General features: G+C 43.6%; 1 protein-coding gene across 9 annotated transcripts in view; it reads right to left on the reverse strand.

The window, feature by feature from the left end:
* DOCK9 (dedicator of cytokinesis 9) overlaps window positions 1-13,724 on the reverse strand; it is a 2,508,686-nt gene that overhangs the window by 1,811,938 nt on the left and 683,024 nt on the right. The gene's annotated exons all lie outside the window — the stretch shown is intronic.

Below are 13,724 nucleotides of genomic sequence, written 5' to 3' on the forward strand. Positions count from 1 at the left end.
CCTGGTCTGAAGAGGAATCAGAGGAAATAGAAACCTGATCAGAAGAATCATAGTCTGTATCCTGCCTAGGCCTTTTCTCAGGAGGGGGATGGGAGCCCCTGATTAGAGTAATGAGGTCTTCGGCCATTTTAAGCATCTGTTTCTTAGGCATGGAGGACTGTCCAGGAGAATGCTGTACTTGTTTCTTTGTCTTTAATGGTACCTTTGTCTTGGCTGTTGTTTTAATGGTAAGTTGTGAAGGTCTGAAAACACCCTCAGAAGCCGATGCCTGCTCAGCGGATCTGGACCCATCTGAGGGATTAGTTTCCATAGGCCCAATACCTTGAGTTTCCAGAGGCCTAGTTGTCTCCACGTGGGAGTCAGAAGCGGCCTGTGGCTCTGAGGTAGCGGGTGTCAGGGGCTGCGAAAGCTCCTCACTGAGAACCGGCGACTGGCCTAGAACAGGTTTCGTCGTCGGTTTTGGACCTCGGATGCCCGTCTTTATCCTTGTCTTTGCGTTTTTTCGGGATTGAGGTCGTCGGTTGATCCAACGGCATAGTATAATTGAACCTTCGACCAAAGTAGTGCAAAGCACAATCAAAACGTCTTTTTATAGTGCATTTGTTAAATCTAGCACAAAACTGACAACTAGTGACGTTGTGATCAGGGCCTAGGCATGGAATACAGTAAGAGTGGAAGTCCTTATGAGGTATTTGCTTCCCACAAGAAATACAATTATTAACTTTTTCTGACATCGGTCTGAGGCAAGAAAAAAGTTTCCCCAACGAGAGACTTAGCTTTATTGAAGACTTCGGATCTGAAATTCGACTTCGAAAATCTCAGGAGCCGGCCGACCGGCACTTGCGAACTGCTTCTGCTTCGGGCACAGCACAGCAAGAAAGACTGAAGAAAATGGCATCAGATGCATCTTCTATAGCCCTGGCGCACTGACGTCAGGGAAGAAGCGACAGCAACTGACCCCGGACCGAGACTTTGGAACTCTGGCCGACTGCGGGACCGCCTGACGGCAGGATAACCCAAGTGTAATGACTGCAGCAGTGTAACACGATGAACATCTGCACACAATTCAGTAGGGAGCAAGAGTGAATAGCAGTAAATACCCTCACTCCAGGGTCTAACAGTGCAGTTTACAGTATGCCTGACAACTGACACAGGCCAAACATGTTACCACAAAGCTACGCTGTTTGTACATTATGTCTTACAGTTCATGCCCCATCTCTCAACCCCAATGCATTTGGCACGACTGGGGAACTGCAGGCAGAATCTCTGGGCTGTGGAGAACAAATAAAAAAGGCAAAAAGGATAGCAGAATGAAGGTAAAAGCTGACAATGACAGATTATGCAAGCCTACCCCTCCTCATACTGTATCATCCTCAGCTTACATTGGTTTCCAGATTTAGTATAAGATGGCATCTGCAGTCATGCCTGCCAGAAGAGGGAACTACCCCATCTCAAACAGCTCTGTCTAGTTTTAAATATATTGGATATTTCTTGTCTCAAAAAAGGATTTTATTTTAAACACAAAAGGCAACTTCCCTATTCAGAGTTTTTAAAAGATCTTTTCTTCTTCTTTCGATTTTTCCCAGGTAGGGGTCGCCACAGCGGATCACCTGTCCGCTCATGATTGGCAGTGGAGTTTTGCGGTGTCGACTTGCCAGCCCAGCGCCCAACCTTCCACAGAAGGCACACATGTGCACACACTCAGGCCTAGGGCCAATGTAGAGTGTCCAATCCACCTACAGCATGTCTTTGGGATGTGGGAGAAAACCGGAGCACCCGGAGGAAACCCACGCGACCACAGGGAGGACATGCAGACTCTGGACAGAAGGCACCCCAGCCGAGGATCGAACCAGAAAACCTCTTGCTGTGAAAATAAATAAATCAAACAAAACACACCTAAATGGAAACAACGTGCAACCGTCTAAGATGATGTACCTACAAAGATAAAGGTAGTGACTTCATTTTTTTTTCAGAATAAGCAATAAGCTAACTACATTATGTGCATAACTTCTCCCACTTCTACTGTCTTATCAGACCTTTAAAGAAGGTACAATAGCAATATATTCAGCAAACTTACTCATTTTGCTGGAAGAACACACATGTCTAAGGAGATAAAGAACTACCACCCTCTCAAACAAAACAAACTAAAATCTCCATTACCAGGAGAGTAACTAAATCCAATGGTGCTAGTAGTTTTTTTTTTTTTTTGTGCTCTGGATTACTTGATGTTAACTACTCAAATGTCAGATGTTCTAATGTACCATCAATGATCTCTAATGTCCATATAATTTGTGTTACCTACAATGAGCTATCGCCTAGCAAGCACAACAGTAAAACTTAAACCAACATTTTCTAGTATTACAGAAGGAAACTGATCGTATGAATCGTTAAAAACAAAACAACTATTAAATAAGTTATGAGGATTTGTCACTAAACTTAACTGATTTAGCAATGATACAATAAAGAGAGAACCACTTCCTTCTTTTTAATTTATAAAAACTCATACTTTTACTAAGAAAGATAGGACAAAAGAACTTAAAGGTCATGACACTTGACTGGAATGCAGGATATAAATTTGAATATTAACTAATCTCCCTTGCAGATGGAGCAGAATTAACAAATTAACCAAGGATGTTGTAAACCTTGCATAAAGTTTTATCTGCATTTGTGTATTCCTAGTACTGGCAGAATGTGTCAAAACAGATAGTTATGTACTTAGCATAACTTGCCACCTGTGTTATCCTATGTCATCATTCATCACCATAGGGTCTAGGATACGATATTGGATGCAAGCTGGCAACATACTACAGATGGATCCAAGGCTCTAGCTCCTCCCTGTCCCATGATGCCCTGCTGCTCTCTAACTAGGGTTACCACCTGTCCCACTTTGCGAGGGACAGTCCCTCTTTGGGAAGTTGTGTCCTGCAAAAAAATTGTAAAAATGGCAAATGTCCTGAGATTTTAGGACAAAAATATTTCCTATATTTTATTTAATAGTTGCATAAAACAGTTATTCTGTACTGAAACACCTAAATATTATAAGAAACAGAATAAGCAACTAAAATGCTACAAGAATAAGCTTTTATTTAGGCAAAAAAGTTAAATTCTGTCCTTTGTACTGGCCGTAGATATGTTTCAGCCTGCAAAATCTGACATTTGTACCAAAAATGTCCCACTTTGGGCATTTGAAAAGGTGGCAACCCTACCTCTAACCCCCAGATTGAGTTTACTGTTGTGTTCCTAAAGGCTACTCCTGCAAGACTGGGAGGAAAACACTCCAACTTCCACCATGATCTACAAGGTAGGAGGATGGCGAGAGGAAAAATGTGATGAATGATAATATAAGATAACACAGATGCCAAGTTATGGCAAGTACATAACTATCTGATGTTATCCATGTCATCATTCATCACCATAGGGTCAGAGTCCTTTGGCTACCATTTACCCTGGGAGGCCTCAAGGAAGGACATTCCGGAGCACTGTGGAGCCAAAGGAAGCCCTGCTCCTAGAAATCAAATCTATCTTGTAATGAGATATAAATGTGTGAGGATTAAACTAAGTGGCAGCAGCACAAATGTCTTCAATAGAAAGCCTGGTCAAAAAGGCTAAAGTAGCAGACACGGACCTCGTAGAATGAGCCTCGATTCTTCCTGGAACCTCAAGATGGCTTATGATCGTAGACTCTGGAGATGCAGCTAGAGATCCATTTAGAGATAGTGACCTTAGAAACTGGAAGACCACATCTATTAGGTGAAAAGTCACAAAGAGCTACTCTGACTTACGAAAACCTTTGACAATTACAGTTCTACCAACACAGGAGCAATGCATGTCCAAAGTATGTAGAATGTATGCTCCTTTGTTGGAATAACTGGGAATGAACACTGGTAGCTGAATGCACTGGTTCAGATTAGATTCAAAAGCAATCTTGGGCAAGAAAGAGGGATTCGTCCTGAGACAAACTCTGTCCTTGTGAAAAATCATGTAAGGAGGAGCAATGGAAAGAGCTTGCAGTTCTCAAAGCCTCCTAGCTGAGGTAATGGTAACCAGGAAGGCCATCTAACAAGACAGGAATTTGAGATCGCAGGAACCAGCAGGCTCAAAAGGACTCCTAGTCACAGATTGCAAAATCAACACAAGGTCCCAAAGAGACAAGAAATACTTAATCAGTGGTCCAAGCAGGAAGACCCCTTTCATAAACACTTTTTCAAAGCCTAACTGAAAAAGAAGACTCAGTTTTCTCATGAAAGTTAGAAACTGCTGCCAAATGAAGCTTGATGGTAGAGAAACTTGTTCCCGCTTGGAAAAGGGAGGACAAAAATAAATATGTCAGAAACATAAGCAGAAAAGGGATCCAGATTCCTGGTCTTGGCCCAGATAGACAACCTTTTCCACTTGCTACTATAAATGTTTCTAGTGGAAGGTTTCTGGGAAGCTAGACTAATGCACTTAATAGGAGACGCTAGCCTGGACTCCTTTAGAATCATTGGAATTGAAGAAATCATGCGGTTAGATGAATGGTCCGAAGGTTTGGGAGAGGAAGCCCCAATGGATGGGAAATTAGATCCTGATGGGACTCCAGTACGCAGGGTGGATACTTCAGATGAGACCTGATGAAGGGGAACCACGGTTGATGAAGCTAGAAAGGGGCAATGAGGATAAGGATGTCCTCAGGCATTGTGGTTTCTGCAGGGCCTTGGAAATTAGAGGAACAGGAGGCTAGGTGTACAGGAGACCCAGAGGTCAATAATGGACTACAGCATCCCTCTGTGACTCCCCTGGAGGGGAGAATCAGAGTGAAGTACCTGCTGCATTTGTGGTTAGCTGGGGAGGCAAACAGGTCACAACAAGGCTGACCCCAACAGTTGAAAATCTGTTTTGTCTCTGAAGGACTGAGGGACCACTAATGAGGACTCAAGATCAATCCACTAAGCCTGTCGGCCAACACGTTGGAGTCCCCGGGTATATGCATTGCAAGAAGGAAGTGCCTGGAGGACATCACCCATTCCCACACTCTCATGGCCTCTCTGCAAAATGGTTAAGATTGTGTTCCCCACATCTGTTGACATACCAGACCACAGCCATGTTGTCTGTCTGAATTGCAATCATCCCTTGAGGGAGGCAGTCATGTAAAGCTTGCAATGATAGAAAAACTGCTCTCATCTCTAGGACATTTATGTGCAACTTGGGCTCTATGGGGGACTACGCACCTTGGATGATCCTCCGCTGAAAATATCCCCTGCCACCCCAACAGGGAAGTGTCCGTGGTCACTCTGGCCTTGGGTGGAGGGAGAGAAAATGGCCTGCCTAGAGTGAGATCCTGAGATTGAAGCCAGCAAAGAAGGTGACATCTGCACACAGGGATCGGCTTTATGTTCATGGACAGGAGGAAAAACAGAGCTGACCATTGAACAGGTAAGGTCCACTGCAACACTCCCATGTGGTACCTTGCCAGGAGAAGGAGATGAATGACATGATTCCAAGGGCTCCAAGAACCAAGTGAACCAGGGGACATGACAGGTCTAAGATCTGCGTGACCTGTTCTCAGAACAACTGAACCCTGCATAGAGGTAATACTGCAATCTCTAACATTCAGTCTAACAGAACTCCTATGAATTCTATCTGTTGTGTGGGGACCACACTGTATTTCAAAAGGTTGACAGTGATCCCCAACTGATGGAAGAAGGGAAAAACATAATGGATTGCTTGTAGCCATAAATGCCTCAAAGGTGTCGTGAAGAGCCAATCATCGAGGTGCTGAAAGAACTAAAACCCCTGAAGCCGCAGGTGAGCCACTACCACTGCCATACATTTGGTAAACATCCGGGGGGCTGTGGTGAGACTGAAGGGTAGGGCTCTGAACTGGTAATGACTTATCCCTAACTGGAAGCAAAGATGTTTCCTGGAATGCCCATCTATCTTGCTGTGACAGTAGGCACCCTGCAGATCTACTGAGCACATCCAATTGTCCTTGGATAAGAGATGCAAAATGGACTGAGCAGTGAACATTCAGAACTTTTGACTTCTTTACTGAAATATTGAGCTTGCTGAGATCCAAAACAGGATGTAGGTCCCCCGTCTTTAAGGCGCTAAAAAGAAGCAAAAAATAAGTACCGGATCCTCTTTCTCCTGCTGGGACCTCTTGGATGGCAATTTTTTGAAGAAGCTGTTGAACTTCTTTGAAGTCCAACTCCTTCTGACTGGGTGGAACATTGCGGAGGTAACTTCTCATGGGAGGGGGATTTTGAAAAGGAACTGAAATAGCCCCTAGAAAGGATGTTTAACACCCACTTATCGGAGGTGATATGTGTCCAGGCTAGTGGGAGTAGGGAAATGCAACCTCTGACTGCCTCCAGGGCAGAGCAGCTGTGCAACGCTTCAGGAGCGCTAACAGGGCTGCTCAGAGAAGGGTTCTCTGGAGCCCTGATTTTGAGGAACCCCACCTGCCTCGAGGGTGGCATCAGCCATTGAAACTTCTCCCCCTGCTTCTGGAAGAAGACTGATCAGGAGCCTCCTGGAAGGGAGACTGTGACTTCCAGAAGCACATATTCCTAATTCCTCTCTGGGTCTTACAGAAAGACCTCTGGGGAATAGAAAGCTTGATCCTGAACACAGACAAAGTCTTCCCTTTCTGCGGGTCAAAGTGTCCTTCACAGAAGGTCCAAAAAGGGTAGAACCACCGAAGGTGACATTGGTAAAGGACGCTTTGAAGGGTTCCACAAACCCGCATAAATGTAACTAAGCATAACGCCTTGCAGCGATGCCAGTGCCTACTGCCCGAGAGGTAGCTTCTGCAGCATTGGAAATTAACCTCCTCGAGGAGTTTGCAAGAGACGTCAGAGTGGACAGCTTGGGAGACAACTTCTAAAAATGTTCCGCCAGCAACAACTCTGTAAGGGAAGTAGAAAGCTCTTGGACCAAATACCTTTAGAGGCGGGTAAAGTGCGCCAAGTAATTAACCGCTGTCAGCCCAAATGTAGCTGAGGCCTACACATGCTTCCCAAAATGGTCTATCACCCGGGACTCCCTGTTCGGAGGATGGACCATGGAGCTCTGCTCTGCCAGCTCCTTCTTGGTGGTGGCAGCAACCACAATGGCACCGACTAGGACACCTTTGCTCCAGAAAGAATGGTCCTCAGAAGGGCTAAGAAATTCATTTGCTCTTTTTGGGACTGGCTCCACCATATTGGGCTACTTCCAGGGCCTGCTGGGAATCAAATCTACTAATCGTTGGCGAGGGGGGGGGCACCCGGGAAGTAGACGGACCACCCCAAAAGCCTTCAGAGATATGGACTCCTCTGAAGACGGAGGATGGTAAAATCATCCACCCTTCTGCTTCAAGATTTCAAGGATGTCCTTAAAGAAGGCATCATCAGGTGGAGATCTGGGGGACCTGTCTCCTTCACTGAGGTCCATGTCCACGGTGAGGGACTCCACTGGGGAGTCCAAGTGCCTCCTCTTGCACCTTCTCTTACGATGTACCTCTTCTGCAAGGGGGTCTGGGGAGGACACAGATGAAGCAGAGATTTCCACAGGGGAGGGAACCCTCTAAAGGCTCAAACGGGTGGGCTGACCTTCGACGGGATGAGAAGCCTCACCAGCCAAAGTAGAGAGCGGTAGAGAGGGAACTGGTAGGTGTGGTAGATGAAACTCCAGCTCTGGAGTCCTCTCTACCACCCAGAAAGCCGAGGGGCTGGAAGCGGTCCCATCCCCCATGTCTGAGGGAGAAGTCTCCTGGAGAGGAAGGACGAGTCCGGAAACAGCACCACGATCGCAATATGACACCAGTCCAGAGCTACTGAAGGCCAAAGCACCAAGGGGAAGGGGATGTGGATGGTCTGAGAAAACAGTACTTGATCCCGCCCCAGCAAAACCACTGTCAACCACTTCGGCATAGGGCTCACTCTGGTCTGAGGGTGGAGGAACAGAACAAGCCAGGGACCCAGACAGGGTCAAGAAAAGGGAGATACTCGGCCTCACCAGGATCTGACCACAGGCGTCTAGGTCCCAACATTCCAAAGTCACCGAGGTTGGAAGAGGATAATGAGTAACAGGAAGGTGCAAAGTCCCCCTAGCCAGAAGGGCAGGGGAAGCCAGGATCCCCAACTCTGTTTAGGTTTGAGGAAGCTCCTCATCATCCTGTCCATGTCCAAGAGTAACAGACTCCTCAAAGACCTTGAGGAGGAAAGGGAATGAGTCGACTTAGAGGGAAATCTCACTGACTTGCTGCGATGTTCCAGGGTTTGGCGCAGAGGCCTCTGTGCCGAATGATCTGCCTGTCTGGAGGTAGAGGGAATAGCTACCTCCTCCAAAACTATAATCGGATCCAACAATCCTGTCTGACTCAAAGGCCGAGCCGACACAGTGATCAGATCCGAGGGCCTCTGATCCAGAGAAGCCCTGGATCTGGGAGATGGCTTCCACAGCCTTCAGCTCTGAAGAACTCGGATCTGAGACGGACCGGGTTGGGATCGGATTCAGAGACCTAGGATCCAACAGCTGGAGTTTCTTAGAAGGAGTGGTCTATAAGGAAGGGGTCTTCCTCTTTGGATCTGCAGAGGAAGCCTTTGAGGGGGAAACAAAGCCCCCCCCCCCCGAGCCAAACCTTTCAAAAGCAGCTTGTTGCAGCACTCTGCCAAGGCCCTGGGGTTAAATGCTGCACAAATATCACATTCAGCCTCCAGGTGTGGAGAGCCCAAACAATACAAGCACTACACATGCGAGACAAAATTTGGCATCTTCAGACCACACAAGGAGCATTTCTTAAAGCCATAGGGCTTATCAGCCATAACTAAACTAAGAAAACTAAGCACAGGCACACAAACACACACACACAAAAAACCTAAGAGCCAAGCCCTAACGGCTAAGGGGAAAAAAGGCGCCAAAAACCATCACTAAAACTAATCCCACTAAAAGGCTAAACTAAGGAAAGTACTACAAGTGGGGGGAATACACACTATAAAAACCCACTAAACTACAAAGAATTTAAGTGGAAAGCACTTATCGGTAGCCAGAGCCAAGGAATCGCGTCTGCGCAGAAACACAGCAAACGAGATCTGGGGGTTAGAGGGCATCATGGGAGAGGGAGGAGCTACAGCCTTGGCTATATCTGTAGTATGTTGCCGGGTCAGATCCAGTATCAAATCCTAGACCCTATGGTGGTGAATAATGACATGGATAACATCAGATGCCTGTGTTAAGCGTGCAGTGTTTTGTCTAGATTTTAACTTCTAAAACCAGTTATTTTCTGAAAACTGAAGTTAGAGGAAGAAAACACTTTAGACCTATACTAAGTAAAATGAACTGGATCATCACTCAATTCCAGGACTTTAAAAGACAGTGCTTTATTATATAGGTTTATTAATAAAGTTGCAGCTTAAAGGATGTGCTTATATATTACAGATATATATTATTCTCTGAGTTCAGCAAGGATACGTGTTTTTGAGGCAGAATAAAGGTAACTTTCACCTCAAGGTGGTCTCAAGACAGATTTAATGAGTGAAGCACAACTCATTCTAGCATATGTAGCCATTTTTGTTTTCCTACACTATCACCAAGGGTGATATTCCAGATTTTTAAACCAGTCTGAGGTAATATGATTACAGCTATATCCACACTCCCTTCCAATAAAAAGAGATTCAGTGTGTAACACTAGAACAATTAGCTACTCCTTGAATCTTACGATGTATGTACATTTTTATCTTCTGCTTGACTTATCACAATAATAATTATAACAATACATAAATAAAACTAGGAAGTCCATGTATTGCTGTGTTCATCCTGGTGACTCAGTTACTATCTTTAAAAGGAGAAGACAGGTGGAAAATCCAGAATATCCTTTCAGTAAAAGGGGTGGAAAAGCAGGCCTTGTTTCATTTTTGGGAAACTGAGTGAGAATGGACACTACTGCATGAGAGGATCCTTTTGGGTATGCAGATCATCAGTCTCTAAAGCACTGATGGTAGACGGGTGAAAGAGTACAGTTGTGTAAGTAAATTTACCATAACAGTAGACGTTCAAATGATCAGTGATGAAGTAGCCTTAGCTATATAGACTATATCCTGCTAAGGATATAACAGCCAGCTAGCTTCCAAAGCTGTCAAGGTAAGTTAAACAAGTCCAAACGGTCAGCCAGCCTGATATGCTCTGACTAAAAAGTCAAGTTGGGCTGCAAGCCCTTTCGAGCTTACATGCCAGCAAAGAGAGGGAAGATAAAGCCTTAACAAGGGCAATCATAAGAAAATAAAAATATTAACTAATCACCATTGTAGATAGGACCACATCCTGGCAATATAAACACAGAAAATAAGGGGGGTGGAGGGAGTAGTTACTGCAACAGTGATCATTCAAACATCTACACTTATTGTAACATGACTATTATATTCATCATATGGATGACTTGATGGTAGCCTTAGCTACATGGGTAAATGACCATATTTTAGACTGCATGTAGGAAGGATGAGGATTCAAAAGCCGCTGAAGAATGGCCCTAGCAAAGCTTGTCCTAGACCTGGAGAAGGAATCTAGTTTATACTGTTTTGTAAAAGTATACACAGAGGACCAAGTTGATGCTTCAAAAATATTTCTAAAATCTAACCCTTTCCAAAAAGATAAAGCCAAGACTGGTAGAATGAGCCTTGATCCATCCTGGAATAGCAATAGGACGAGACAACCACTTGGAAATAGTCTGCTTTGAAATTGGTTGTTCTTTTATCTTATTTTCAAAAAAAAAATCAACAACTAATCAGAGTAACTGAAAGATACTGTTCTGTCAAGATAGTACCAGAGTTTTCTGCAGACAACCAAGGACTCATCCTACATTTTTAGGTTCTGCAAAGAAAACAGAGAGATGGATAGCTTGTCTTAAAGTAAACTTTGATACCACTTCAGCCAAAAATGAAGGATTAGTTCTTAAGCAAACTGTACTCTTTTGGAAAATGAGAAGGATGACCCAACAGAACAGTTTGCAACTCACATACTCTTCTTGCAGAGGTCAGAGCAATAATTAACACAGTTCTCTATTTTAAATATCTCAAAATCAGCCAAATGTGTTGGTTCTAATAGAGCAAGAGTTAATTTTTCTAATACAATTTAGATCACAAGGAGGAGCCACCCATTTCCTAGGAGGTTCAGTATGTAACACCTCTTTCAAAAAAACATTTTCACATGAGACTGCACTGAAATGAGAAGAATTCATGGGAAGTTATGCCGGAACGTCTGACAAGCAAACTTTGATGGAGGAGGAAGACAGACCAGAGGACAGTAACTCACACAAATAATGCAGAACCCCAGAAAGACTAGTCCTAAATGGGTGCTGGTTCTTTTCTTGGCACAAACAAGAAAATCTTTTCCATTTAGTAATATATGATTTTCTTTTTTTCCCTGAAATATTTTATTACGATTTTGAAACAAGAGCAATGATTACTTTAAAAACATATTATGAATCATAGTTTTCAAGAACAAGTAAATTGTAACTATTTACAAGAGCCTGAGACCAGCAAGGTTATAATAAAACAAAACAAACTTAATACCAGTTCAAATAATTAAGCAGATGAAGATGACGATTCAATAAGGGCCAAAACCTTCATTGAAGGACTGTTCCATAGTTTATTTGGATAAAGAAGTCAAAGTAAAAGAAGCAAGAATTTAATTACAATTTTTTAAGAAGAAATAATCTTCAAATTTCATTTCTGAAGATGATTTCCAGTAACTAGTAATATTTTTCCTGGCCACTACAAGTATATGATTTTCTAGGACCAGATTTTCTTGCCTCCTTTAATACTCAAGGTGCCTAAAAGGTACTATGATTCTATTATCCGAGCAGTCAGTTGCAGTTAACCAGGGTTGGGATGCATCAAACACACTTGTCTTGTGGAAGTTTGAGGTAATTGCTTCTGGCCATTTCCAAAAGGAGAGAAAACTACTGTTGCCTGGGCCAAATGGGAATCATCACAATGATCTTGGGAAAGTCCTGCTAAATCTTCAGAATGACTCTGGACATTTCTGGAAAGAGTAGAAAAGCATCCAGGAACATTCCCGTCCAAGGAAAAGAAAAAGCTTCTATCTTCCATGCCTTTTGGCATGGAATCCTTGAGTAGAATTTTGCCAACTGATTGTTGTGCATGGAGGCAAAAAGATGTACTTGGTGTTTTCCAAGTTTTCCACAGCTGGATCAATTATTGGAAGATCCCCTAACTCAATTTCTTTTTGTAAGGGTCTGTCCTGGTCCTACCCTGCTTGGTTGCTACGCACTGTTACTCCAACAGTATGCAAGATGCCTGTAAAGTGTGATTGTTCTGAAATGCTGCTCAAGCTACCAAGGCTAATTTGCAAATTGGGTACGATTTGGTGACTCTCTTGCTTATGTACCACATCAATGTGGTGTTGTTTTGTCAACACCTGAAATGGTCCCAGAGATCATATATGATTGAAAGGGTTTACAGCATTTATAAGTATAAATATATCTTTTATATCCATGTGTTTTGATAGGTACATAGGTAGGTACCTAGGCTATTGGCCCTAGGGCCTATATAAGCCTAGCCAAAAAGGCACTCTGGCTTTCGCCACCCAAGAAAATTATTTTCCTGTGCCCTTGTCGAGCAGAGCCACAGAGGTGATCATCGGGGTGACTTTCCTATTTCCCATCCAATCATCAAGATTTTTCTTGAAGAGTGCTAATGGAGAGCTTTGTTTGATATAGATAGGTAGTTTGTTCCAGAGTATGGATATATCCCTCCAGTATGTTCTGTTTATTCTAGTGACAAGGTTTAGGCCCCTAGAGCGTGTAGCTCGGAGGGACTGGGATTTCTTAAAGTGGAGCATGTCCAACAGCTCTGGGTTTGACATAGCTTTGTATGTTAAGCAGAGATCGCCTCTGAGTAGGCGATATGCAATGGAGTAAAGCTGGAGTTTTTTTTGAGATCTTGACTTTTTGTTCAAAAGACTCTGCACTTACTCCCCAAGTAAAGTCCAAGGAGGTGCCTGTTACGATAAGACAGGACTGGAGATGGATGGAAGATTGGGAGATGTGGATTCTGACAATCTTGGTGTTTCCTCCAAAAAAATCTCCCTTTTCACAAAACCCAAAACTGGAATCTGGAATGTCAGTATATGTTGATGTTGGGACCATACAGATTTCAGGTTACCACTGGATTTTTCTCATGTGGAGTCTGGCAAGAGGAACCATGAAAATCATAAAAGCCATGAGAGACAAAATCTTGAGAAACTTCCCAGCTGACACAGTAGTCTGAGTGGAAAGAAATCAGGACTTGATACAGATGTGCTTTTTCTGTGAAAGAAAAGCTCTTTGAACTGAGTTGCCTCACGTAAACAATCCCGTGAGGAGTCGTATAAAAGTTTTAGACATTCTGTTGAAACCAGTCTGTGTAGGAAGTCCCTTACCCAGGTCAGAGATACCTGACACTTTGAAAAAGACTCTGTAAAAATAAGCAAGTCATCAATATAAGAAAATGTGAACACCTTGCAGTCTGCAGAAAACTATCAAGGAGGACAGACCAAGGGTTAATGCAGATAACTTGATAATGGGATCCAGACACAGAAAATGTTGTGAAACACATGAAATCTGACTATAGGAATGTGATGTGTAATTTAAATTTAAGATCCCCAGAAAACTGAGCTGGGGACTGAGATAACATTTTGAACTAGGGGACTATCACAAACACAGGGGTGAATGGGGATATGAAGAAAGGCATTCTTTAGATCTAGAC

This window comes from Protopterus annectens, chromosome 5.part0 (genome assembly GCF_019279795.1).
Source record: "Protopterus annectens isolate FY-2018-M chromosome 5.part0, PAN1.0, whole genome shotgun sequence".
Lineage (NCBI taxonomy): Eukaryota > Metazoa > Chordata > Ceratodontiformes > Protopteridae > Protopterus > Protopterus annectens.